Source organism: Balaenoptera musculus, chromosome 15, assembly GCF_009873245.2.
Source record: "Balaenoptera musculus isolate JJ_BM4_2016_0621 chromosome 15, mBalMus1.pri.v3, whole genome shotgun sequence".
NCBI classification, from domain to species: domain Eukaryota; kingdom Metazoa; phylum Chordata; class Mammalia; order Artiodactyla; family Balaenopteridae; genus Balaenoptera; species Balaenoptera musculus.
In genome coordinates this window covers 18,816,079-18,841,962 of record NC_045799.1, presented here as the reverse complement: position 1 = coordinate 18,841,962, position 25,884 = coordinate 18,816,079, and the positions used below count along the sequence as shown (strand labels likewise).

At 44.1% G+C, this 25,884-nt stretch overlaps 1 protein-coding gene and 1 non-coding gene across 10 annotated transcripts in view; both read right to left on the bottom strand.

Moving 5' to 3' along the window:
- The window catches only part of ZHX3 (zinc fingers and homeoboxes 3), a 140,357-nt gene that overhangs the window by 94,371 nt on the left and 20,102 nt on the right, over positions 1–25,884 (bottom strand). For 6 of the 9 annotated variants that reach the window (XR_005016397.1, XR_005016396.1, XR_005016398.1 and 3 more), the window contains exon 1: positions 25,501–25,630. The exons of the other annotated variants lie outside the window; for them this stretch is intronic. The gene's annotated coding sequence lies outside the window, so the exon portion shown is untranslated. Of the gene's footprint in view, positions 1–25,500; positions 25,631–25,884 lie in introns of those variants that run through there. 9 annotated transcript variants of the gene reach the window in all.
- On the bottom strand, positions 6,390–6,496 carry LOC118882133. The gene has a single exon (XR_005016686.1). It is a non-coding gene; the product is annotated as a U6 spliceosomal RNA (small nuclear RNA).

Below are 25,884 nucleotides of genomic sequence, written 5' to 3'. Positions count from 1 at the left end.
GGAAATGACCCCATCTTACTTGTTCACTGTTATTATCCTAGTGTCTAGCAGTAGGTGACAAAGAGTAGGTGGTCAATAAAAGTTTGTTGAATAAATAAATTTAATTATGTAAGTATTCACCTTTATCCTAGGCGTAATTTTAGCAAAAAGACACCCATAGACTAAAAATTAGTAATAAGAAGTCCAAACACATTTTGAGGCACAGGCAACACTGGAATACGTTAAGAGGGTTTCAAGATGACCAGTTTGAAAGGAAAGCACTCATGTGTTTGACGAAGTTCTGTTATGGTTGTTGGAAAATCTGCTAAATCTGTGGTCAAAATTTTGAATGTTATTAAGCTACTAAAAACTCTACAGCCTTCCTTTAGAAAGACTGTTAAGTCTAAAAAGAAGTAAAGGATAAACAGAAGCTTAATTTGTTGAATGCTGATTACATACCAGATACTGTGCTTGGCACCTCACACACTTATTTCATCTAATCCTCACCAATACCCTATAAAACAGATTCTCATTATCTCCCTGTTATTGATGAGGAATCAGACACAGAGAGGCCAAGGGACCTGTCTTATGTCACACAGTGGCAAGGCAGGAATTTCAACCCAGACTATGGCTTTTAACCACTCGGCTACCTTGGCAGAGGCAATGTTACACTGATCACAAAATTACCAGGGCAGCTATGAGGTCCAAATGAGCACATGGAAAAGAGATTACAGGCACTCAGTAAATACTACTTACCATCTCCCTTCCTGGTTCTCCTCTCCCACTTTGTGAATCTAGGGGCCTCCCATCCTGGCTCCTTAGGCAATGCTCCCTAAGTTGTAATTTGGGAAGACAAGCCATGACCCGATAATTTGCTTCCTCCCTGCCTACAAATTTGGGGAGCTTTTGGATATTTTAAACAATTTGTAGTATTGTTTGATGCAGGCCACTGAAAAGGAAGTAGACATGTTACAAATAATTGCGGCGGTTAAATACACCACCTCGGGTCACACAGTAAGTGGTAGAACTGAGATTTGAACCCAGGCTGCTTTTCCCCCATGTAGTGCTCCTTCTATTACTGAAAGGGGAGTCACATAACCTCAAGGTGGGCTACCCACATGAAAAAGGGAAGAGAAAAGAATTTACATAAAACTTTAAGAATGTGTGGAAGTAGATGAGAAATGCTGCCAGAGAAAAGCAAATCCAGAATAATACAATTGATTTTGCAGAAGGAGGGTTATAGAAGTGTCTGTAAATTGGTATTGTACTAAACCAAGTTAGTACAGATTTGGAAAAGATGGCTGGATCAATTTTTAAAATATCCTCTCTTCTAACCAAAGATGCAATAATTATGATAAAAATGACTACATTTGTCTTTGTTACTAACTTAGCAAGCACAGAGCATAAGCATTGTATGAAAGCAGTGGTTATGTGAAAACAATAAAAGATAGATTAAGAAATATATCTTCGGGCTTCCCTGATGGTGCAATGGTTGAGAATCCACCTGCCAATGCAGGGCACACGGGTTCGAGCCCTGGTCTGGGAAGATCCCACATGCCGCGGAGCAACTGGGCCTGTGAGCCACAACTACTGAGCCTGCGCGTCTGGAGGCTGTGCTCCGCAACAAGAGAGGCTGCGACAGTGAGAGGCCCGCGCACCGCGATGAAGAGTGGCCCCCACTTGCCGCAACTAGAGAGAGCCCTCGCACAGAAACGAAGACCCAACACAGCCAAAAATAAAATAAATAAATAAATAAAAAATTTTTTTAAAAAAGCCTACAGCCTGACACAGACGTAGAGAACAAATGTATGGACGCCAAGGTGGGGGGGGGGTGGGATGAATTGGGAGAGGGGGATTGACATATTAAAAAAAAAAAAAAATTGTTAAAGGGAAGGCATAATTGCTGCTGCACCTGTGCTTGCATGTGAGCTGCTGAAAGAACAAAGAGACACCTGACCGATCTTGGAAAACCATCACAGAAAGGGAGGAAATTAATGGGTGAACTACAGCAGCAACTACAGGTCGCTCAGTACCTGTCCCCCACAGGCTCAAATGACAAACTCAGGGCTAAGGGGCTTTAAGAACCCAGAGAGAGAGGGTTTTTTGATATTCAGTGAGCTGCATACCTTCCATGGTGGTGGCCACACCTACTATTTTCAGAAAAGGAAAAGGTGGGAGGGATAAATTGGGAATTTGGGATTAACAGATTCACACTACTATATATAAAACAGATAAACAACAAGGACTTACTGTACAGCACAGGGAACTATATATATATATATAGATAGATAGATAGATATATACACACACACACACACACATACACACACACACACACACACATATAACTGAATCACTTTGCTGTACACCTGAAACATTGTAAATCAACTATATTCCAATCAAAAAATAATAATAAAATCAAATCAAAATTCCTTCTGTTTCCATTGGGGGGAAAAAAAAAGGAAAAGGTGACCAGGTCACAATAAGCTCTACAAAATAAGTAAGTGTCGATATTTTTTTTCTCTACATTTTGACATAATAATCATTCCTTGAAATGACCAAAAAAGTCTTGGCCACAGTGTTACCTGCCTTGTACAAAGGGCAAAAGAAAAGTACCTGTCCCCTGAGCTAAGAGAGAGAAAGCTTGGAGAAAAGGGGGGTCAGGTGCTCATGACCTCCCTGCCTTGTGTTCTACAGACTCACTTGCTAAATCTGTTACTGAAAGGCTGCCAGCTACATGAGGATATTTCAGCTTAGGAATGTAATTTCAACAATGCATCCATTTTCTCCAAATTCCAATAGAGTAAAAAAATTTGGATGCTCCATAATATTTCTTATAAAAGAATTTTATCAGGAACACTGTATCTTATAACCAACGTTTAAAAAACTAAGTATCCATTTAGTTTCTCTTCGGGTAACTTTCTGGTATATGAAGGTATACCATATCAATAAAAAAAATTTTTAAGTGCTCGGTTTACATGAGCACTTTTATCAAATGTCCAGATGACAAGAAACTTGAAAAGATACCAAATATGTTGGATAACGACTAGTCAGGCTGGAATAAAGGGTCCAACCAAACACGCACGGAGAGGTACATACCACTTGGAAGCTGGCGAAATAGCATCACTCTTGTTTTCTTCATTTACTTAGTGAGGTAGGAGATGAACCTCTGAGTATGGGGTCAAGTATCTGTATCAGAGAGTATCTTCTGGGGGCTCTGATGCGCACAGCACAGCTATCCAAACACTGAAGGATTTTTTCTCATGAACAACTCTTTCCCAAAACTGGGCCTTGCTACTCAAAGTATGACCTGATAGACCTGCAGCATGAGCATCACCTGGCAACTTGTTAGAAAGACGGAATCTCAGGGTGCACCCAGACCTATTGAATCAGAATCTGCATTTTAACCAAACCCCCAGGTAATTTGTATGCACATCACAGTTTGAAAAAAGCATGGGATTAGGGGATTACTGTCAATGTGGAGGGAGGTTTCCAGAGCTCTTCCGTGGGCCTTCCCTCTTCCTCACTTTTACTAATGACTCACATGAAGATACTGAAGAGCCTTCATCAAATCCCAAGTGACACTAATCTAGAAGGAAACACTAAATTGCACAAGCACCTCCTGGAGCAGGCCAGGCTTGATAGCAGATCACGTGAAAAGATGTAAGCAACCAGCAATTTGCTAAAGAAAAAAAAAAATAGTGCACACTTGACTGTATCACTGCAAATCAGACCACTTCTGGAGAACAGGCTGCAGATCTGGCCACATATTCTAAGTGTGACTGAGAGCAAACTGTGGTCACAGACAATGGTGAGAACCCTACTGGGAGAGAAAGGGATCCGGAGAGTGTTTTATGAGGAATGGCTGACCTAGAGGACATTAAACCCAAAGAGGAGGCGACTAGGTGGGGACATCATGGTTGTATTCACACATTTAAAGAACTGTCTCAAGACATTTCATTCTGCAAATGTGTTTTTGAGCATCTGCTATGTGCCAGGCACTATGCCAGGAGCTAAGGACAGAGCGAAAACCAGAACTGCTCTCTGATTTTCTAAAGCTTCCCGACTAGAGGAAGAAACTTGTCTGTTGTTCCAGAAAGCAGAACTGTGGCAGATGCAAGGCAAGTGGAAGGGCAAGGGCACCATACAAGGAAGCCCCTCTGGCCAGGGGGCTCCACCTTCGTAAAGAGGGCACAGATGAAAGTGGCCAGGCCCCCCTGGGCTGAGCAGAATGGGTTAGGGAGGGGATGCATGCCTCCCAGGGAGTAGCCCAGGGGACTCCCGGGCCAATGCTATATTCCAGGGATGCAGGATAACCGGGGCCAATATCATTAATCAAATACAAAATTTGCTCAGAATTACACTATATTCAATTTAGCCAAGAACAAATTTTTTAAAACTTAATCACAACTTAGGGTTTCAGCTAAATTTTGTATGTAAATGTAAATGGTGTCTAATTTCTCTTTTAGCAGTAGTTTTTTAAACCTAGGATTTAATAAAAATCCACAATAACATTTTAAGCAACAACTCTGCTTAATGACTCATTTTAACTGTATCTTACTTCTCTCAGTGACCCTTAGAACTACTCTATTTAATGTCCCTTGATATACCCTCAGAGTTGCTCATCCCACTGCTGAGAAATTATCCTAAAAAAATAACAATTCCTTTCCCTCTGCCACAAAGAACAAAAGAGGGAGGGGATGGGGAAACTAGATGCATGGAGATTCAAATGAACAATGTTTATAAAGAAAAATAGTAAATAAACCACTTAAATGTTCAACAAAACCGCCAATCTTTTTATGGCATGAAGCAGGGGAAATAAATAATATCTAACAAGTAGGAGAATGTTTAAGGTGAATTGAAAAACTATTTTAAATAATCATGAAGGTTATATAGCAACAAGGAAATATACACCTAATGACAAGAAAACAACATAAACTTGCACAATTCTAGCCATGTAAAATTTATGCATGCATGTAATGAAAACTAGAGAAAAAAAAGAAAAATTTAAAGTTTACTTTCTAGGTTGTTAGAATTCCTCTTTTTTTAATTTAAAATTTCAATTTCACTGTTGACTGTTCAATAAATAATTTTACAATGAATGTATTAGGAATCAAAATAATTTTAACTTATAAGTGTAATAATTTGTATATCAGCAAGAAATGAAATCACAAAGGTGACACACAGTTGGAGCTTAATGTTCAATTGGTTCTTTGTCTTTTATAAAGCTATTTTTCATAAACAACTAAAAGTAAAAGAAAATGAGATTCATGTTATGAACAGTGCTTAACATTTGTGGAAAGTAAAAAGGACTTTGTACAGCAGCTGCGCATGAACTTCGGGTAAAAGCAAAACTAAATTTCTGGATTCTATTTTGCTTTTCACCTTATTTGATCTCAGTTAACATCGTTCATGCCAAGTTGAATTTTTTTCCTCCTCTTTCCCCTTCTCTTCAAGTTCACAGATGTGAAGGAAAAAAAAAAAAAATACACAGCAGCTCTTTTACAGTTCCCCCCGGTTCTCCCAGCAATGCCATGAACGGTGGCTTTCTGGAATGGGCTCAGAGAAAGTCAGATGTGAGAGCTATCTGGCTACCATCTGTCACCACTGGGATCACCAGGACTGAACTGACTTAGGGACAAGAGATATGGGTTCAAGTTTTCCACATCTATAACATATAAATACTTCTACTTACCCCGCAAGGTGATCGGATCAGGAGAAAGTACCTAGCATGTGGCTATGGTAAGAAATGCTTACCTTATCCTTTTTTCCCACCTTGCACTACACACACACACACACACACACACACAGGTTCTGTCCATCGTGAAGTCGCGTGGTCCTTCTGTCTAGTATCTTTCTATTGCTCTCCAGGTGCACGCTCCGCCCTTCCCTACCTTGCTCCTGCCCCCGCAGACTGATCTTTATGGATCCCATCAACAAGCCCCTGTGCCCTAGACTTCTAATTGAGTTTGTCCAATGCTGAGTCCCAGAAAGAGGTCAGGGAAGGAAATAGGGGGGTGGGGGCACAGGGCGAGGAAAGGGTGAGGTTAGGAATTCGAATATTCTACTTCTGCCGGCTGTATCCTTCAACCAGAAGTCACTGCTCCTCTCAAGGTGACCTCTTCTAAATGACAATCTCTTCTGGCTTCTGACGGCCACTCCATCCACTTGTCTCACTGCAGCTAGGGGTGGTATTAGTTCCACCATTACCACAACTCCGGGTTCCTGCTCTGTCCCTTGAGATTTCCTCTACATCCTATCCACACCTCTTTTTTTCTTTTTTTTTTTTTTTTTTTTTACATCTTCATTGGAGTATAATTGCTTTACAATGGTGTGTTAGTTTCTGCTTTATAACAAAGTGAATCAGTTATACATATACATATGTTCCCATATCTCTTCCCTCTTGTGTCAAAAATATGGGACGCTTTACGAATTTGCGTGTCATCCTTGCGCAGGGGCCATGCTAATCTTCTCTGTATCGTTCCAATTTTAGTATATGTGCTGCCGAAGCGAGCACCTATCCACACCTCTTTAACTCTCCCATAATTTCCCTAAATTGAGAATACCAGCTTTTCCTGTTGGGACTCTGACTAATAAAGTCCTATCGACAGCATTCCATCTCCAGCATTTATACCTTGAATCACAGGGAGAATGGGCAGTTCCAGAGTTCATCTCAGGCTGAGAGGCACACACAGGCAGGACCTGATGATTCTAAGATACCTGACTGGCAGGACTAGCCTGTGCTCCCCGACTAGGCCTGAAGTAGTCCTACAACTGAGCCCCTCTCCTCAGACCACAGGGGAATTAACATCAGTTCCTAAACCCCTGGGGCCCTGTGAACTGGGGGTGAGATTCTGGGCAGACCTAGATTTTAATTCCTCAGTCCAGGCTCACTTAAAGAGTTCCAGTTTTCATAATTCAAAAAGAGTCATGTACCACAATGTTCACTGCAGCTCAATTTACAATAGCCAGGACGTGGAAGCAACCTAAGTGTCCACTGGCAGATGAATGGATAAAGAAAATGTGGCACATATATACAATGGAATATTACTCAGCCATAAAAAGAAACATAATTGAGTTATTTGTAGTGAGGTGGATGGACCTAGAGACTGTCATACAGAGTGAAGTAAGTCAGAAAGAGAAAAACAAATACCGCATGCTAACATGTATGGAATCTAAAAAAAAATGGTTCTGAAGAACCTAGGGGCAGGACAGGAATAAAGATGCAGACACAGAGAATGGACTTGGGGAGGGGGAAGGGTAAGCTGGGACGAAGTGAGAGCATGGCATGGATATACATACACTACCAAATGTAAAACAGACAGCTAGTGGGAAGCAGCCGCATAGAACAAGGAGATCAGCTCGGTGCTTTGTGTCCACCTAGAGGGGTGGGATAGGGAGGGTGGGAGCGAGATGCAAGAGGGAGGAGATATGGGGGAAAAAAATAAAAATAAAAATAAATAAAATAAAGAGTTCCAGTTTTACCCCAAGTTTAAAATGGTGTCCAACTCACCAATTTCTTAGGGACTGGGGGAGGGGAAACAGCAGCTTCCCAAAGTCCCATCCTTCCAACTGTGCCACTGCCTCAAGTGTGGAGTTGGGAAATACGGCACAAGAACTGACTCTCCAACACCAAATGGGCTATTTTAACCTCTGAAAGAGTGGGAAAAGAACGTGGAGTAAACAGCTCCCTGCTACCCTCATACATTTCTCTCCCTCCAACTCCCAGGAAAGGAGGACACTAAGGCTCACAGAGGGTGAGTGTGGAAGACAGAGCCAAGACTGATCTGGGTATCAGATCCCTGTATTCAGTCCTGGCTGCTGGTCCAACCTTAACGACAGTAACCATAGTCTCCCCTTTGGTCTGTGCTAGCCAGCTGCCCAAAGGCAAATCAAAGGTTTAGTCCTAGCCCACCATGACAGCATTAGACTTTTACTGGTTTAAGATGGACTTATGGGGTCTGAAGTGACCCTAGTCATCCCAAGGCTAAGTTCTCTTTTTCTTGGGCCCGGAGACACAGAACTAAGGACCTCAGTTCTCCTGTCAGCACCCACCATATGCAGAGCACTCTTCTAGGGGCCCTGGTGAGTTGCAAAGAACCATCCAATTCTTTCTTTTCAAAATTTACTTTTTAATTAAGACCAGAGAGCTAAACGTGAGGCACAAGAGAAGGGCATGGTACACAGAGCTTTACCCAGCAGAAAGGTGTCAGAGAGGGAGGATAGTGGCATAGGAGGAGCTCAAGGTCTGGGTCACACTATGATATGTGAAACATGGGCAAGTCCCAACCTTTCTAAGACTCCATTTCTTCACCATCAAAATGAGGTCAGTAACAGTGTCTACTATTAATGATATCATTATTAACTAGGGTTATTGTGAGTATGAAACTAAATGATATGTGTAACAATCCCTGGCACAGTGGCAGGCATGCTCTGAGGGCACAGTCAATGCCAGCCTTTATTATCAGACCCAACTAAACTTGCTTAAGCCTCCTCTGGCAAGAAATCAAATTCCATGCCTTACTGGTATTTTACCTGCACCCTAGGACTTAAAAGCCTTTGTTTTCGGGCTTCCCTGCTGGCGCAGTGGTTAAGAATCCAGCTGCCAATGCAGGGGACACGGGTTTGAGCCCTGGTCCGGGAAGATCCCACATGCCGCGGAGCAACTAAGCCCGTGTGCCACAACTATTGAGCCTGTGCTCTAGAGCCCGCGAGCCACAACTACTGAGCCCGTGTGCTGCAACTACTGAAGCCCGCGCACCTAGAGCCCATGCTCCGCAGCAAGAGAAGCCACCGCAATGAGAAGCCCGCGCACCGCAAGGAAGAGTAGCCCCGCTCTCTGCAACTAGAGAAAGCCCACATGCAGCAACGAAGACCCAACGCAGCCAAAAATAAATAAATAAAATAAATAAATTTATAAAAAAAAAAAAAGCCTTTGTTTTCTTTTAAGGGAAAGTATATTACAACATTATCAAATGTAACAAAATGCTTTCCTGTTACATAAGACCACTCAGATAAAAAATATTCCGTTAAATAGACATTTTAGAACCTCCACTCAGAGGCGGGTTCCACGAGGGCGGGTTTCAGCTGAGAGTAAGTTTAACAAGAGATGGAGCCACCAGAGAAAGCTAACAAAACCGTGGGGTGCTCTATTAGGACCACAATACGTAGAAAAAGGAAGGAGGTTACATCTGAAGAAATCAGGAATCCATAGTCTATAAAGAAGGGCTTGGGCAATAAAAGGGAAGATAGCTGTCTTCAAGTACTTAAAGGGTTGAACATGCTATATGTGGTGGAAGAGACTCACTAAGTAAATCCAAAGGGTCAAAGACTGTAGTTTCCTGTGAGGAAGAATGTTCTCAGGCTAACAGAGAGGTCCCCCATGTAAGAAGGGATCTCACTGGTGGGCACACTGGAAAACCCTGCGTCCTTTCCTATCTGAGCATCTGTAATCCTAATGTCTTGTTTGGACACCAGAAATAAACATAAGTGGGAATCAAAACAGTGGAGTTCGTGTGTGTGCAAGCATTTCTCATCCTGAGAACAGCAAACCCTCGAGAGAGTAATGTGGGGACTCAAACGTAGTCCCTTATTACACACACTTAGGCATTCTTATTTCATTTGAGAGATGTCTAAATTTAAAAATAAATAACAATCTTACAGTGTTTTTTCTTAGAAAATAATCAGCCCAACACTACCTCCAAAAAACACAAGTACAACCTGCAGCATTATTTTGAGTAATGAAGCTAAGAGTTCCACTTAGTCAAAGGCATCTCTGCTTTTTGCTCTGTTAGTCTCAGAAAACTAAACACAGGAAAAAAAATTTTAAAAGATTCTAAAAATCCAGCCACTGGGAAGAAAGTGATTCGACATTTTCTTTTCTTTGTTCTACCTGCCAAAAAAGATAAAGTGGGTTTGGAACTGAGAGAAACGACAAAAAGAAAGAAAGGGTAGAAAAAGACATTTGAAAGAGAAGCATGAGAGTTTAGTGACATTAACCACCCAGAACCTTACTGAAATTCCAGATGTGTGACGTGCATACTTTTCTGTCTCTACCCACCTCTTCTTTTTCACTCCTGGTTAGCAGGAGGGAAGGATATAAAGGCAGAAGCACATCTTTCATTCAGCCCATTTGCTGCCTTTGAAGGCGATCACACTTGAGTCCAGGAGAACGTTAGTGCTCATCACCATAGAGGCAGCTGGAATGTCAAACCCAGAATTGTGGAATCTCAAAACGTGAGGCACCTGTGACAGGTTTCGGGGTGGGGGCAAGGGAGCGGAGAACCAAGTTACCAGGCAATGTCGGTCTTCGGAAGCTCCTCTGAAGCAATTCATATTCTTAAATTCTCAGCTTTTCTTCCTTTCAGAAGATGGAGACAATTACTAATTCTTTGGAGCTAAATGAATTCCTTCTGTTCACAGAAGACATTATACCAGACTTCACAGCCCTCAGACCCAGTGAGAAATGAATGATCTACTAAAGGACATACAATCAGGTGTAGATACCTTCATTATAAAGTATGGCTTTCACCTGAACTGGAGAAAGCAATCTTTGTCCTAGATCACAGGGTATTTCGTTGTAATCCTATCCTTCCAGTACTGTTAGACTGGGTAGACTAATAAGTAAGCAGGGTGCTAAGTGCTACCATATCCACTTTATGCTCCAGGAGAAGTGGAAATGGAGGAGAAGCGGCACCTAACCCAGCCTGAGGGGTCAGGGAAGGCTTCCTGAAGGTGGGGGGCACCTGACATGAAGCTGAAAGGCAAGTAGGCATTGCCCTGATGAAAGCGGGGAGGGCTCTTTCTTTTCCAAGAGGCACAGAGGAAATCCAGGAGGACCAAGGTCAGAAGCCTGGGTAATGCTATCGTTTCAGAACTGGGCTAAGGACTTGGGGACCACAAAGGGGCCAGAGACACAGAGGGCTAAGGAGAATTTCAAGGCAGGAATGGCTCACAGTGTGACTGGATGCAGCTCAAGCCAGGAGAGGGTCAAAGGCCTGGACTTGGCTAATCATAAAGGGCCTTAAGTGCCCTTCGCCCTAGACATTTCAGGGAAGTGGCAGTGACAGAGGCCAGAGCACAGAGGCTTGAGTTGAGGAGGTGAGGAAGTAGAGACTGTGGATAAGGCTACTCACAGGAAGCTTGGCTGAGAACAGGGAGGGAGCTAACAGGAAATACAGCATCAAATTTTCTTTGCCAGCCTGAACCTCTGCTCTGAGCTCCAGACTCACTTCCGTCTTGAATTCCTCCTTTTCCCTTACCCACCGCATCCAATATACCCTGTGACCTCCCTTCCACCCATTCACCATACAACAGCCAGAGTAGTTTTCTTAAGCTATAAATCAGACCATCTTGCCCCCAGGCAAAGTGTACAACGGTTTCCTGCTGCCCTTAGAATAAAGTCTCACCCCCTGGCCATGGCCTGTACACGCTTGTGCGATCCGGGCCCCGCTTCCCTCCCCAGCACCTTCTCCCGCACGCTCCCTCCTGCTCAGCATGGACCAGGATGGCCTCTGTTCAGTCCCCAAACCCTCTAAGCACTTTTCTGCCTTAGGATCTTTGTTCAGGCTGCTCCCTCTGCCTGGAATGCTCCTCTCTTGCCCTCCCTCCTCCAACCCAAGCAGCCAAAGGGTGAATCACCTATAAAGAAACAGCCGCCACAGAGGTGCTCCCCTCCCCCACCCCAGGGGTTCCCCCCTCAAGCCTACTTCAGAGTCCAGGTTCTCCGGTTCTCCAGGTGGGGTATTTCCTGGCTCTCACCGCCAGGGGCTCTGATGTCAAAAACCTCAAGTCCTAGCTCATTTCTCTGCGGCCTATTAATTGAGTGTCTCTTGTCAAGGCACCACCTCACAGGGTCTGCCTCCCCAGCTGTTAGGAAGCTCATCTCAGAAGGTGTGTAGACACCCGGGTTCTCGCCCACCTGTCTCTCCCCGCCCTGGGGGCCTCTCTCCTACCTTTGTGGTGCCCCGCCTTCATGGGGAACAGTCCTGGGTCCCTCAGCCCTTCCCCCTTCCCCAGCTCTGTCTCTCAAGGCAGGAGGAGTGGCCTCTGCATTCTGTCCTAGGCTCCACAGGTCCTGCCTCACTCTTTTTCAGCCCCCTCCACCCTTCTGTGCACACTAAAACCCACACACCCCAAATTCATCTCCATCCAGTAAATGCCTCCTCTCAACCATCTCTCCTTTGGCCTTAGTCACCAGCTCCCATCCTAGGCCTGATGCATCAAAGCCTCCCAATCATCGACTTCCTCTTCCCCCACCCTGCTGCCTGGACATCGATACCCAGGGCAACCATGGAAACCATGGTTTGAAGACGGCAGAACATCCACCAGTCTGGGCCCCCCCCACCCCCATGGCTGACTGGATTTGAAATGAGCATGAAAATGTTTTAAGCCACTGAGATTTAAGCAGGGTTTACCTGTTACAGGAGCTAGCATTTCTCTATGTAATACAGGCTGAATTTAGATAGTTGAAGAGAAGGGGACAGGACTCTAGTGGTAAAGAAGAAAGGTTATACAAACGCCTGGCTCTAGGACTATTCATGGCCTGATGACACCAGCTCCATTTATATACTCCTTATCCTCTTCAAAATACTTTAAAATACGTTTTCTCATCTGACACAACCATCATCATCATCACTTATCATTGGTGTTGTTGTAATTAACAGTTTACAAATGAAGAAACGGACTGAGAGAAGTTAAGGTGTGTCCAAGGTGCCATCACTAGTAAATGGAGGAGCCAAGATGGACCACAGGACTCCTGACTCATAGTCCACTGGCATCTCCCCTGCAGCATCCAGTCTCTCAAAGCCACACGCCAGTGCTACAGGAGACACTCTCGGCTAAAGTACACAAGGGTGCTGGAATAAAACAAGGAAAGATAGGGAGTCTGGCAGAACTGGTTAAAGGCAGACTGGAGGACTTTATAAACATCAGACTGCGGAGTATAACTTTCATTCAATAGACAATGGGGAACAATAATCAGCCTCCACTTTCAAGCCTCACAGCAGTAATTTTATATCTTCACCTCTGTCTTCAAAGACCTTACTGCACCCTCTCCCCTTGGCTATCAGATGTTGCCAGAGGTCCACTTTACAAAGAAAATAGAAGCTTTTACAAGGGCAAAACTTCCAGCCCCCTAGCTTCTATAGACATATCTGTATCCCCAAATAGCCTTTCCCCTTTCCATACCAAGTGAAAGAGGCATCCCTTCTCTGGTAAAACTACTGACCCTGTGCACATCCCTCTATCCATGGAGGAAACCTTGATCAATCATTTGTCCTTACTCTCCCTTCTTCCTTTCTTCTAGTTCTGTCTCTTCAGCCTCTGAACATGCTAGAACTCCTCACATCTCAAAATCATCCCTTCCTCAGGAAGTTCACAGCCCCTTCTTCTCCTCATACGTTGTAACTGAGCTCCTTAAGAAGCAGCAGCAGCAAACATGCATCTCCACTTCATCACCCCAGGTCCTCTATTCCACCCACTGTAATGAATTATGACACTGAAACAGTCACCTCTAATGATACCTCCTAAGAGCTAGGTTCAATGGACAGACAGCAACATTTCTCTCGACCTTTATATGGGACTTGACAGTGCTGCACTCTTGAAACTCTCCCTTGCTATGATTTCCATGATCCACTCTCTCCTGATCTTCCTCCTCTCTGCTCCTTCTTGGTTTCCTTTACTGGCTCCTCTTCCTCTGCCTCTCCCCTAAATGTTAGTGTTTCCTAGAGTTCCATTTTGATACCTCGCCTTACCTTACAAACTCTGTTCTCTCTGTCTGAAATCACCACAAACATAGCTTCAACTGATAGCTATAGACCGGTGACTTCCAAATTTACATCCCTTCAGTCCAGACCACTCATGTGATCTCTCCACACCCTGGCTACATTTGCCTGCCGGTATCTCCGCATGGATTCCATGGGCACCTCAAATTCAACACGGCTAAAACCAAACCACTAAGCATCTTGCTTACCACACTTGTTGCACATCTTTCTGCACTGATAATGACAGCATTTGTTGAGTACCATATCAGTCTTGGTTCTCCAGGAAAACAGAACCAAGAAGGTGTGTGTGTGTGTGTGTGTGTGTGTGTGTGTGTGTGTGTGTGTGTGTGTGTGTGTGTGAAGGTGTGTGTGTGTGTGTGTGTGTGTGTGTGTGTGTGTGTGTGTACACACATGCAAATTAAGAGATTTATTTTAAGGAACTGGCTCTCATGATTGTAGGGGCTGGCAAGTCTGAAATCGGAAGAGAAGACCAGCAGGCTGGAAATGCAGGCCAGAGTTGATGAGCAGTCTTGGACTTAAACAGGCACTCTGGAGTCAGGGTCCGGCCCTCTCACCTCTACATCCACAGCACCCTACACAATGCCTGACACACAGCAGAAGCTCCATAAATGTTGGTTAACGACCAACTGGGTATAAAACAAAATGCTTTTATTCATTTATTTATTTTTGGCTGCGTTGGGTCTTCATTGCCACGTGCAGGCTTTCTCTAGTTGCAGCGAGCAGGGGCTACTCTTCACTGCGGTGCGCGGGCTTCTCATTGCGGTGGCTTCTCTTTGTTGCAGAGCATGGGCTCTAGGCATGCGGGCTTCAGTAGTTGTGGCATGCAGGCTCAGCAGTTGTGGCACACGGGCTTAGTTGCTCCACGGCATGTGGGATCTTCCCGGACCAGGGCTCAAACCCATGTCTCCTGCATTGGCAGGTGGATTCTTAACCACTGCGCCACCAGGAAAGTCCCTGAAATGCTTTTAAATGCTAATGGGACAAAAGGATGTAGAAGGCACTGAATTGTGATGAAGAATCAGGAAACTTGAACAAGGGCTGCGCTGTAAATCAAGACACAGCCCTTCCAGGGCATTCACTTGCCAGAATTACCTGACCACTATCCCTACAACCAAATGGGGACCCTCACACTGAAAGTAGCACATCAGTTCCAACTTGAATGTCTTGACAACGTTGTGAAGTTGGTGTGGCCAAGAAAAGGCCACATTTTATGAGTAATTTGAGGCTCAGAAAAACTAAGGGTCATGTCTAGGTTGCTACAGAAAATATCTACAATGAAAGGTCTTAGTTCTTCAGTGACAGGTATAAGGGGACCATAAAAACAACAGAAGGTCAGAACCAAAAAGGACCCACGCAGTTCAAAACTCTTTATCAAAATCTGCAAAAACTAAAAATATCTTCTACTACTTACAAGGGATACTTTTTATTTTATTATGATTATTATTCAGATACATTTTTGTCTTACTGTACTATAATTCCATGGTATATATTAGATTATTAGCATTATCATGTATACATTGTTGTAGTTATATACTAAATATCTAGAAGCACATATTGCTTTCTGAAATACTGCCAGTATGTATTAAATCTATAGTTCTTTAGGGATGACTAAGTAGTCTGTATTAACCCCAGGCACCAAAAAATCGCTGGTTTTCTTATTTATTATTAATAAACATTAGAATTAGTGAAATATTAATAATATATAGTCCAAATATTATATTTGGTGATTCTCTGAAGCCATGGAGTAGTGGAAACTCTCCATTAGCTATTCCTACTGAACAAAGCTGATTACCCCCACCTCTATTTGCATATATAGTAACTTGACCTTTTCAAAACTCTTATTTATGTACAATCATTTAAGTATGATAAAACTCTTATAAACCTTTTTAAAAGGTGTTTTAGTCCAGTTGACAGAAAAGAGGGGCAAACGCCTAAGGTCATATAATTGATAAAAAGCAAAAGCAGGACTAGACACCAGGCCTTTCCACCTCCGCCTACCGTTACACTACAAAGCTACGGTGGCTTCCTGGCCATGGAGCTGCCAGACTGTCAGTGATATGAGGCCAGAGGGAGACCACGTCTGACTTGCTCCCCACGGTGTCTAGCACAGTACCTGACACACAGTAGACACATAAAAAGTACATTACTGGTGAGCAACTGAATTCATTTTCTTAGAGTTGCTTTAGCCACCTGCATGGTAGATTGGTACATACAGCATTGCCAAATATCTTGGCTTTTAAAATGCTATTGGCATTATCAGGAATAAGCAAAAAATACTATCTTTTCAAAACTGTATGTGTTGATTCCCAAGGGGATCAGAATTCTGAGCCAGGGCCCCATTTCAGCACAAAAGGTAGCAAGTTGTATGTTTTTCAGCTTCCTAGAAAATTAAGTGTTGGCTTGATGGAGCAAGTGGAAGGTTGAAAATAGAGTCTTCTCGTGGGAAAGAAAAAACTGCAAGGTCTCTGGCATAATATAACCGTTTGCAAGGCTGGTACAATGGTCCAGCTGTCACTAACTTACCATGGCAAGAAATGGGCTTGCTAAAGGACTGTGGATTCACCCAGAAGGACACACATCAACACGACAGAATCTGTGGCACGAAGATGCAGGTCTGAGGCAGGACAAGCCCCGCAACAAGGAACACAGAGGCTTGGGGCAGGAAGAGAAATTCTGGGCATGGCTTCACAGCCTTCCTGTAAAACCTCGTGTGCTCAGCCATGCTAGAGCAAGGGAGAACAAGAAGAAGCTGGCCGCCTTCAGTTTATTATGGTGTTCAAGAGGCCTCCTAACCCGTCAGACTATTCCTTTCCTATGAAGTTCTCACCAGTATCACTTAGAGCTCCATCTTCCCCCAGTTCCTAAACCACACATCCAAACATATGCCTTCCATTGTCATTCTGATTGTCTAGTCACCATCACAGCACTGTATTCCCATTTCTTCAGGGATTTGAGATATCCACTGTGATTCCAAGATTACCTTTAAGGGCTTCCATAAAAGCCCTTCTCCATCATACATTCCTTAATACTTCATATTTTACTTACAGAGACAAGTTATCCAAAATAATTAAGGTGTGAGGCATTCTGGATGAGTGAGTCATTTAGATAACTGAACGCAAATTCATTAAGCACCAAAATATTTCTATAGTCTTGTTAAAATAAATGATGCCTTAGTAAACAGAGAATATAAAAAATAGTTCAAAATTCTATCCAACTTTCAAGATCCAGTCTGATTACAAACATTCCCTGAAAGCAGCCTCCAACCCCCTCTTGCCACCTCTACCCACCACCAGAAATAACCTCTCTTTTGCTGTGATCCCACATTTTGATTATACCTCCTTTGCAGCACACTACATGGTCTGCTTGAGGTTAGAGATTTAAATGCACCTTGTCTAACTTAAAAAAAAAAAAAAAGTTCCTGGAGACCAGAGACCTTCTTTTTTAATACCAAGGTGCCTAGTTCAAGGCAGGCATACAAACACTTCACAAACTGAGATACTCTTAGTGATTCAGACACTGTAAAGGGCACCATACACAGCAGAGCCTTCAAGGGTTCCCGAGCTCTGGAGGGCAGGAAAGTGTGACATTAGAGAACACATTAGTATCATTAAAATCCTCTTTGGCCTCTGTCAGTATTTCTCAGCTTTAGAGAAAGTGTTTTTCTACAAGGTAAAAATACTCTAAATTCCTGTTTGTTCAGGTTTTTTTCCTAAAAGGGAATTAGTTAATCTCAACTTGCAAACAGAAAGCTCTGGCGGAGCTGGCATTGCTTAACCTCCACTGGTCTCAAGATGTGCATTCGAATGGCTGTCTGCAGTTCAGCAGGGAGATGAGACAGCGCATGGAAGGACGTGGTAAGTGACAGGAATATAGCCGAGATGCTATGCCATGTTTGACATCCAGTTCACCAGTCTGAAAGCCAGACTCCTCAGTCTGGAAATAAGGAACAGAGCACGCGATCGAGCAATTCAAGTTTCAGGCTCAAGGTCCAAAGCAACCACTTCTAGCAGGGTAACAACATTGTTTTCCCAAAGCTTTAGTGTTTGGGCATGACAAAACAGGTGGTAAGTATAGTTTAATATTCCAAACACTCAACTCAAACCCTCCTCACCAGCAACAAGGGATTCTAAGTGGTCAGCCCAGGATGGTGAACTCCAAGTTCCCTCCCCAGCAGCTATTCTCTTGCAGGATTCCTTTTCCTTGTCATGGAAACAAACAGAATTTTCTTCATAAAAATAGGGAGAATGGGTTGGTAGGGTTGCTGGTATCATGATATTAAGTATCTAGGCATGTTCGCAGCCCCTCAGGGATAATAACTGCTCTTGTCTTTGCCTTGTCATTGAGTAAAGGGTTTTTTAATCCAGTATCTTCAGAGACAGAACTGCGTCACATAGGTTAATTGTACTGATAACTGAAGCACTAAAACATGCAAGATTAGAACAGAAAGCTTTCTAAATTCAATCGCATTACTTCCTTCTCAGCCTTTCTGAACTAATCAAACCATAATTTGACCTATCCCTGCTGAACAGGAGAGCAATTATGATTAATTAATGTATTCGGAGACCACAGAGGCAAACAAGACTGTTTCCTCTATGAATGTCCCCAAACTGCTGTACTTTGAATTATTTTGTGGAGAGTTTTTGTCTCTGTCATCACCAGCTGTCTCTTCCTGCTTTCATCAGGGGGTTTGCCTCTAATGGAGGGTCTCTTAATTCAGTGCATCTGATATCAGCTAGACCTGGAAAGGCAAGCTATTAAGAGTCACCGGCTAAGGCTCTCTCTCACCAGCCTCACTTCAGACCCAGGCAGTCGGCCTCCAGACCCCGTGTTCTTACCCACTACAGCCACATTTCCCAAACTTGCCTAATTATAAAGGACTACCAGGTGTATGTGTGGAGGGCGGAGTGTTAAAATGCACATTCTCAGACTCCTCTCCTAGAAATTCTAATTCACTGGGCCTGGGGTGGAGCCCTGGAATCTGTGTTTTTAACACAGACCCTCAGATGATTTCCATGACCAGGTTTAGAAACACAAATCTATATGCCATCCATGCTGCCCACCTGGAATTGGGATTCCTTTAGAAGCATAATGAACCTGGGCCGAGGCCAACTTCTTCCAAAGAGACCTTGCAACCAACAGAGCTTCCAGGTCACTGCTCTGCCAATGCCCTGATCTTTTGCGGCTCCTGCAGGCTGGTCATCACACCTCTTCTCATTGCCGGGATGTCATTCACCGAAGATTTGGCACGCCTTCCTTCTCTCCACCCCAAATGTCCCGCCACCCTTTTGATGGTTTGGATAACCACATGGATGACCCAAACAACACTCAAGCCTCAGTTACCTGACCTCCTTCACTGAGTTCGCTTCACCTCAGCCACTTATGTCTGTGGCAAAACCCAGGCGCCTGTCATGTCCAGTAATTAATTGCTCCAACTCTGAAATCTTCCACTCACATGTTGCTCTCTAACCACATCCTCCTATTACTCCATCGCTCCAATACATCCATTGCTTGATTTCATCCACATCTCTGGTCCTTTTCTCATCCACGTGCAGCAGAGACCCCCTTACCGCTCGTGTTAATCACTCCCTGCTCAACACCCTCAGTTCCTCTACTCCACTGTCCTTCCACTGCACACCCCCAGCAAAACTCAACCCTGGCTCAGTCCAACTATATGTCTTCTTTGCTCCTAAACCCAGGCAGCTGAATGCTCCTGGCGCCCTGATCAATCCACGGTCTCCTACCTCAACGGAGCCCTGCATACTGCCGAGAGGTCATGGACGTTGCCCCAAGTTCACTCTTCCTCTTCCTGACCTCAACTGTATGTCAAATCTCCCTGTTTTTCCTCTGACCTCTTCCCTCTTACTCTTAGAGGACAACCTCACCCTCTATTTCACACAGATGATGGAAGTCATCAGACTGGCACTTGCTCTTGAGCCATCCCACCAGAAAATGCAACTGTGCCCAGATATTCCATCGTAAGGGCTGCCAAGCCCATCCACGCCTGTACTAGGCCTACTGTTTGCTTGGTTATTTGAAGTAAACTCCCTGGTGATAATCATAACTGAAGTAAGCTGTAACGGTGGTGAATGGGGAAAAAAAATAGCCAGCCTCTCAAAGGATCCCTCTACCCTGAGAATCTTTTTAAGACTGGGAGGAGTTTAAAAAGAAAAAGAAGAAAACAAAACTGTCTTACCTACAAGCATCGAACAAGTTTAAATACAAACATAAAGTTGCATACATCAATAGAATGATTATAAATCCCAAGCCAAATAGTTAATTCCCTGATAATTTTTATAAACTCAAAACCAGAGTCAGTGAAACACTACTGTTAGTTATGGTTTCTGTCTTTCACTCTTAACCAAACTCTAGTTTGTGGATGGGGCTAAACGTCTTTTCCTAACTTTTTTTTCCTCCTTATAATATTAATATTGATAGCTAACACTGACTGTTTTTTGTGTATAATTATGCTACTCACAATGACCCTGTGAGATAAGAACTATTATGTTTCTCCATTTCCAGCTGAAAAAAACAGACTTAGACATGTTAAGGAATTTGCCCAAGAGCTTGCAGCTAGAAAGTGGCAAAGGTAAAAGTAAAACACAGAGCCCAAACACAAACTAATCTCTGTGCTTTGGCACAGTGATTATCAACAGAAACTTCCCAGGAAATGCACCACCCTAACCCAAGCATTTTTTTTTATACTCCAGTATATGCTCAGAAACACAAACATGAGGAACCACCTAATATTAATATCACTGCATATTCCACATTCATTCACTCATTCCTACATTCATATCAGAAGGCAGCAACGAATCAAAGGGAAGCAATGAATTCTGCAGTCAGATCATACAGATCCAAATTCTAGCTCCACCACTTTCTTAGCTGCGTATTTTAAAAATTAATTCTCTAAGCTCAATTTTCTCAAAACAAAAAAACCCCCAAAATGATAATATAATAATATAATGATGGTAATATAATAATATAATGATGGTAATATAATAATATAATGATGGTAATATAATAATATAATGATAATATAATAACCATCACCACCTTAGTAGGTTCTCCCAGAGATTTAGAGATAATGCACAAACACACTTAGCCACGGACCTGGCACATAGTCTCAAGCAAGGTTAGCTGTTATAATAATTCTTATCATTCAAAAGGTACTGGGGACCTGCAGCTGGTGGAGTCTAGGCAGAGCACGGTGCCCAGACTGGACCATAAACAGGCCAAGGCTGTCCCTGCCCTCTTGGTCTTGCAGTCTACTGGAGTAGCCAATAAAGAAGGAAACAAACATATGAATGAAATACTTGGAATTTTAGTGAAGTGCTAGCAGGAAATGCACACGTACTGAGAGGGGGACAATGGGGAGGAAGCTACTGTAAAGGGGTGATCAGGGAAGAGGCTCCTCTGAGGAGGGACATTTTCGCTGAGCCCAGATGTTGGAGAAGGACCTTCCATGAGAAGAGTCGGGGGAACAGTGCCGGGCAGAGGGAAGGGCTGTACAGAAGAGGAGAAGAACTTGGCATTGAGAGGAACCGATGATGCTCCCACCTGACAGGAGCGCAGCGAGCGAGGAGCGGAGCAGAGAGGAAACAGAGGCCAGCACCTGAGTAAGTGTGCACGTGGGTCTGAGGGCGGTGGGAAGCCTCGAAGTGGGCAGGGGGTGAGCGGGGTGACGGGCTGGTAGGCTCACTGGCTGCTGGCAGGAGAATGGGTTAGAGAAGGCAGGAGTGGATGCTGGGAGACCAGGTGACAGGCAGGGACAGTCATCCAGCTGAGAGAAGACGGTGGCTGGATTAGGAGGACGGAGGGAAGGGAGGATCTGAAGTATCTGGAAGCTAGGCCGACAGGCCACGCCAACCGACTGGAGGTAGGGTGAGGGATCGGGAAAAATCCAGGTCGACTTTCAGGTCTCTGGCGAAACAATGAATGGACAGTAATGACATTGAGACAGGGAAGGCTCAGGGCAGGGGAAAGCTGGATGAGAGAGGGGAGAGGGGTCAAGAATGAGGAATACAAATTTGGAAGTTTGAGAGGGAGATTGAGCAATCGATTTGGACACGTGAAGTTTGAGATCACTGTGAGGCTGCCAGGAGAGAGAGAAGGGGGGCGGTAGGTAAAAATGTAAGTCTAGATCCAAAGAAAGGTCCAGGCGGGAGGTGTTACTGAGGTAGTCATCTGCATCCAGAGGGTAATCAAGCCCTGGGAATGGATGAGATCACTTAGGAAGAGACTATGATGAGAGAAGGGAGGTAGCCAAGCGAGAAAAGAGAAGAAGTAATACCAAATCAGGTCGGTAATCTAAAACGAAACGTGGTAATGTAGCCCGTACAAAACGACACAGAACTGCCCCAACTATGTGCCTGATAAATGCCCGTGGAACAAAGAAAAATTAATTCTTAACACATTCCCTTTAGGCCTTAAAAGAATAAAATTTTTCATTTAGGATTTTTTTTTCCCCAAGTTCTCATATGTTTGAGGCATAAGAAAAAAGATTTTGAAGGTTTGGATTGTGTTCAAAGGAATTCTTTTCCTTTAGAGCAAAAAGCAAGGATTCTTTTCAAAAACTCACTGAAATTAAAGATTGCCTACTTGAAATTTAAGCTTTTAGAAAGCTTACACTCACACTATATTCTCTCTGTAAAAATTCTACCCCAATATACAATTTTTCCCTTCCTTATAATGAAAATGCAATTATATGTTCTACTACAGATGTCATTTCATCCTGAAAGATGAAGCTGGTACTTTCAAACAGTTCAAGAGTCACGTGAGAGTTGTAAAATGCTCAAGAGATCACGGATTTATTTTTAAATGTTTAAAAAAAAAAAAACCTTAAGTTACCTGCTAGGCCATCCAAAAACTGATAACCAGGGAATTGAAAAGGATAAAACTGCCAGGAAAATAAGTAAATATAACAGCTACTCCTCAAATGAAAATGCATTAAAGCTGTAATTATATCTCTGGGTATCTGTTGACACAGAAAACTCACTATCCTCTTGAGGCTAATACTATCACTAAGAACTACCACACTGAAATCATAGCAGTAAACACAACTGAGATACTTTATACGTTTCAAAGATTTCCAGTGTTACACAAGGTATAATGCAGAGAAGGAGTCAGTAACATTTGCCAAAACTGTTCCTTCCCTCAACTGTTCAAGTTAAATCAAGATCAATTCTTTTTAAGATCATAAGCCTCACTTTGTAAAATTCTTCTCCTCAGATATGTAAAGGAGAGGACTATCCTGACTTTTAAAGGATTGTTATCCCACTTCATGATATAGCAATCTAAAAGCCTAGGAGGAAAAAAATAAATGGTTCTGATGAACCTACAGGCAGGACAGGAATAAAGACGCAGACGTAGAGAATGGATTTGAGGACACGGGGAGGGGGCAGGGTAAGCTGGGACGAACTGAGAGAGTAGCATTGACATATACACACTACCAAATGTAAAATAGATAGCTAGTGGGAAGCAGCCGCATAGCACAGGGAGATCAGCTCAGTGCTTTGTGACCACCTGGAGGGGTGGGATAGGGAGGGTGGGAGGGAGATGCAAGAGGGAGGGGATATGGGAATATATGTACATGTATAGCTGATTCACTTTGTTATACAGCAGAAACTAACACACCATTGTAAAGCAATTATACTCCAATAAAGATGTTAAAAAATAAATTAATTAAATAAAAGCCTAGGAGGCTACCAGGAAGGTTACATGCATGGGTGGGTAATAAGTATTCATTCATTCAACAAATATTGATTAAGCACCAAAATGGGTCAGGTCCTGTTCTGGGCCCTGAAGATACACCAGTGAAAAAAGCCTCGCACTTCCAGATTAATCGAGGGAAAGAGACAATAAACCAGCAAATAAATAGGTATTTGCCAAGTGGTGGTAAGTGCCATGAAGAAAAGTAAGGTTGGTTAAGGAGGACAGGGGAATGGGGTGTATCCTCCACAGAGTGGTCAGGGAAAGGCCTTAAAAGGTTACATTGGAGCAGATCCTGAGGGAAGAACCATGGTATCCAGGGAACAGAGTTCCAAGCCGACGCAATAGCAAATGCAAAGGCGCTGAGGCTGGCGCATGCTTGAAGTTTTTAAGGAATAGCAAAAAGATCTGTCTGGCAGGGCTGGAAGTGAGCACAGAGAGGTAGCCTCGTAGACCACGGCAAGGACTTCAGATTTTACTTTAAGATACGAAGTTGTTGGAGCTCTCTAAGCAAAGGACCTAATCTTTTTAAAAGGCTCAAAAACGGAACAAGTTCTTATAAAAACAAGACATACCTCTCACAATCTATTTATAAATGTAAAAAAGCAGACAATAAAACAATCTTATGGTACAGTAGCATTTCTGTAAGAAAAAAAAATACTTACATATGGGAACAAAAGACTAACGGGATAAATACCAAACTATGGTTTACTATGGTTTGTGGGATGGTGGGTTTTTTCTTATGCTTTTCTTAGGTTTTTTTTTTTTTCCTAGTTTTCTGCCTTAACCATGAGTTATTTTTGTAATTTTTGATGTTATCTTAGAAAAGAAAAAAACCCACTCCCACATGAGACTGCCCTAGTCTGAAATCTTATTTAAACATGACCAAAAAAAAAAAATGGGGACCATTTTCTCCCCAAATTACCCTGCTTCCCATGCAATGTTTTCCTGTTACGAAGCACTGTACAAATCAAGCACCACGCAATGTATCAAGGTCACAAAACCAACTTGGTTAATATGTTTATCATTACATAGCAGCTCTGTCCTCTACAGCAACTTTGATACCATCTTTCCAAGGCAGCAATAGAAGGGCCCTTTTCATTAATTTCCTAACACTCTTAGCTACTACTATGCCGCTTCTGGATTTTTCCACTGTATGTCTCTTAGAAACAAATTAAGCCCGAATAAGTTGTTCCAGCTAATGAAGTGCGCTTTTGGCTCTTTCCCCGTGGTTGAGAATTATCCGGCAAAATACCAATTGTTTTAGGACGCATTTTCTCTTAGTTTTGAAATATGCAATACGAAGTTACTGCAAATAAAGAACATCAAGATAACAGCATACAAGAGCGTGTATAAATGGAAACTACTGTAATCCTTCTTAAAACTGAGGATGTGTGGAGGTCTCATGAATAAACATACTATACGTCCACATGACACAGATAAAGACGGAAAGGAGTGTGCCCTCCCTCCTCCTCTACACCCCCCTCCCCCCCTCCCTCCCCGCCCCACCACATAACATCTTCTCGCAGGGCAAAATCCCAGGGCAATCACTGCTCAGAAATGCAAACCACGCAACTCAAAATGACTCAAGCTCTCAAAACACTTTCCACCTAAGCTCCTCATCCCACCCACTCCTCAATCACTTCCGACAGGCTTCTCTGAATGGAAATCCCAAACTGGGAAGGTTTAGCAAGCCCCCAAACTCTGCTCACATGCCACCTGCGGCATCCGGGGACCCAGAGCCCTGCTTCGCTGCCTTCTCGAGGGCAAACACCGGTCCCAGGATGGAGGAGTCGACTGCACCCCGAGTGGCTCGAGTCCCGGCTCAGCTGCCTCCCTGGCCGAGCGGACCAGAGCCTGGGGCTGCCCCCATCCCCGCAGAACGCAGCCGGCCCGAGGGACTTGGAGCAAGTGGCTCTCGGCCGCCCGGCATCTCCGCCCCACGTCGGTCAGGCCGCCCCCCGCGCTCCCCTCCCGGCGCTCGGGCGCACACGCGGTGCTCACAGCCGGCGCACACGGGGACACGCACCCTCACATGGTCCGGCGGGCATCTGCGGACACCCCCACTGCCCCGCCACAACCCCCTCGTTGCAGCCGTGTGGCCCGCGGGGGCTACTCGGACCCCCGGGAGCGGCGGCGGCACCCTCACGCCTCCAGGGTGCCCGAGCCAGCAGTGAGGTCGGGGCGGGGGGGGGGGGTGATGACAGATGGGGCGGAGGGAGGGGCTTCGGGGGGAAGGGGCGGAGCGTCCCAGCCAGGGGGTGCTGGCGGCTGACAGAAAGACCCGGGGCAGCCGGCGGGAGGGGGTGGCGGACACTGCGGGCAGGGCCGGGGGCCAGGTGTGGTGGGAGGAGCTCGCGCAGACACAGGGGGCTGACAGGAGGAGACACACACACACACGGGGACTGACAGT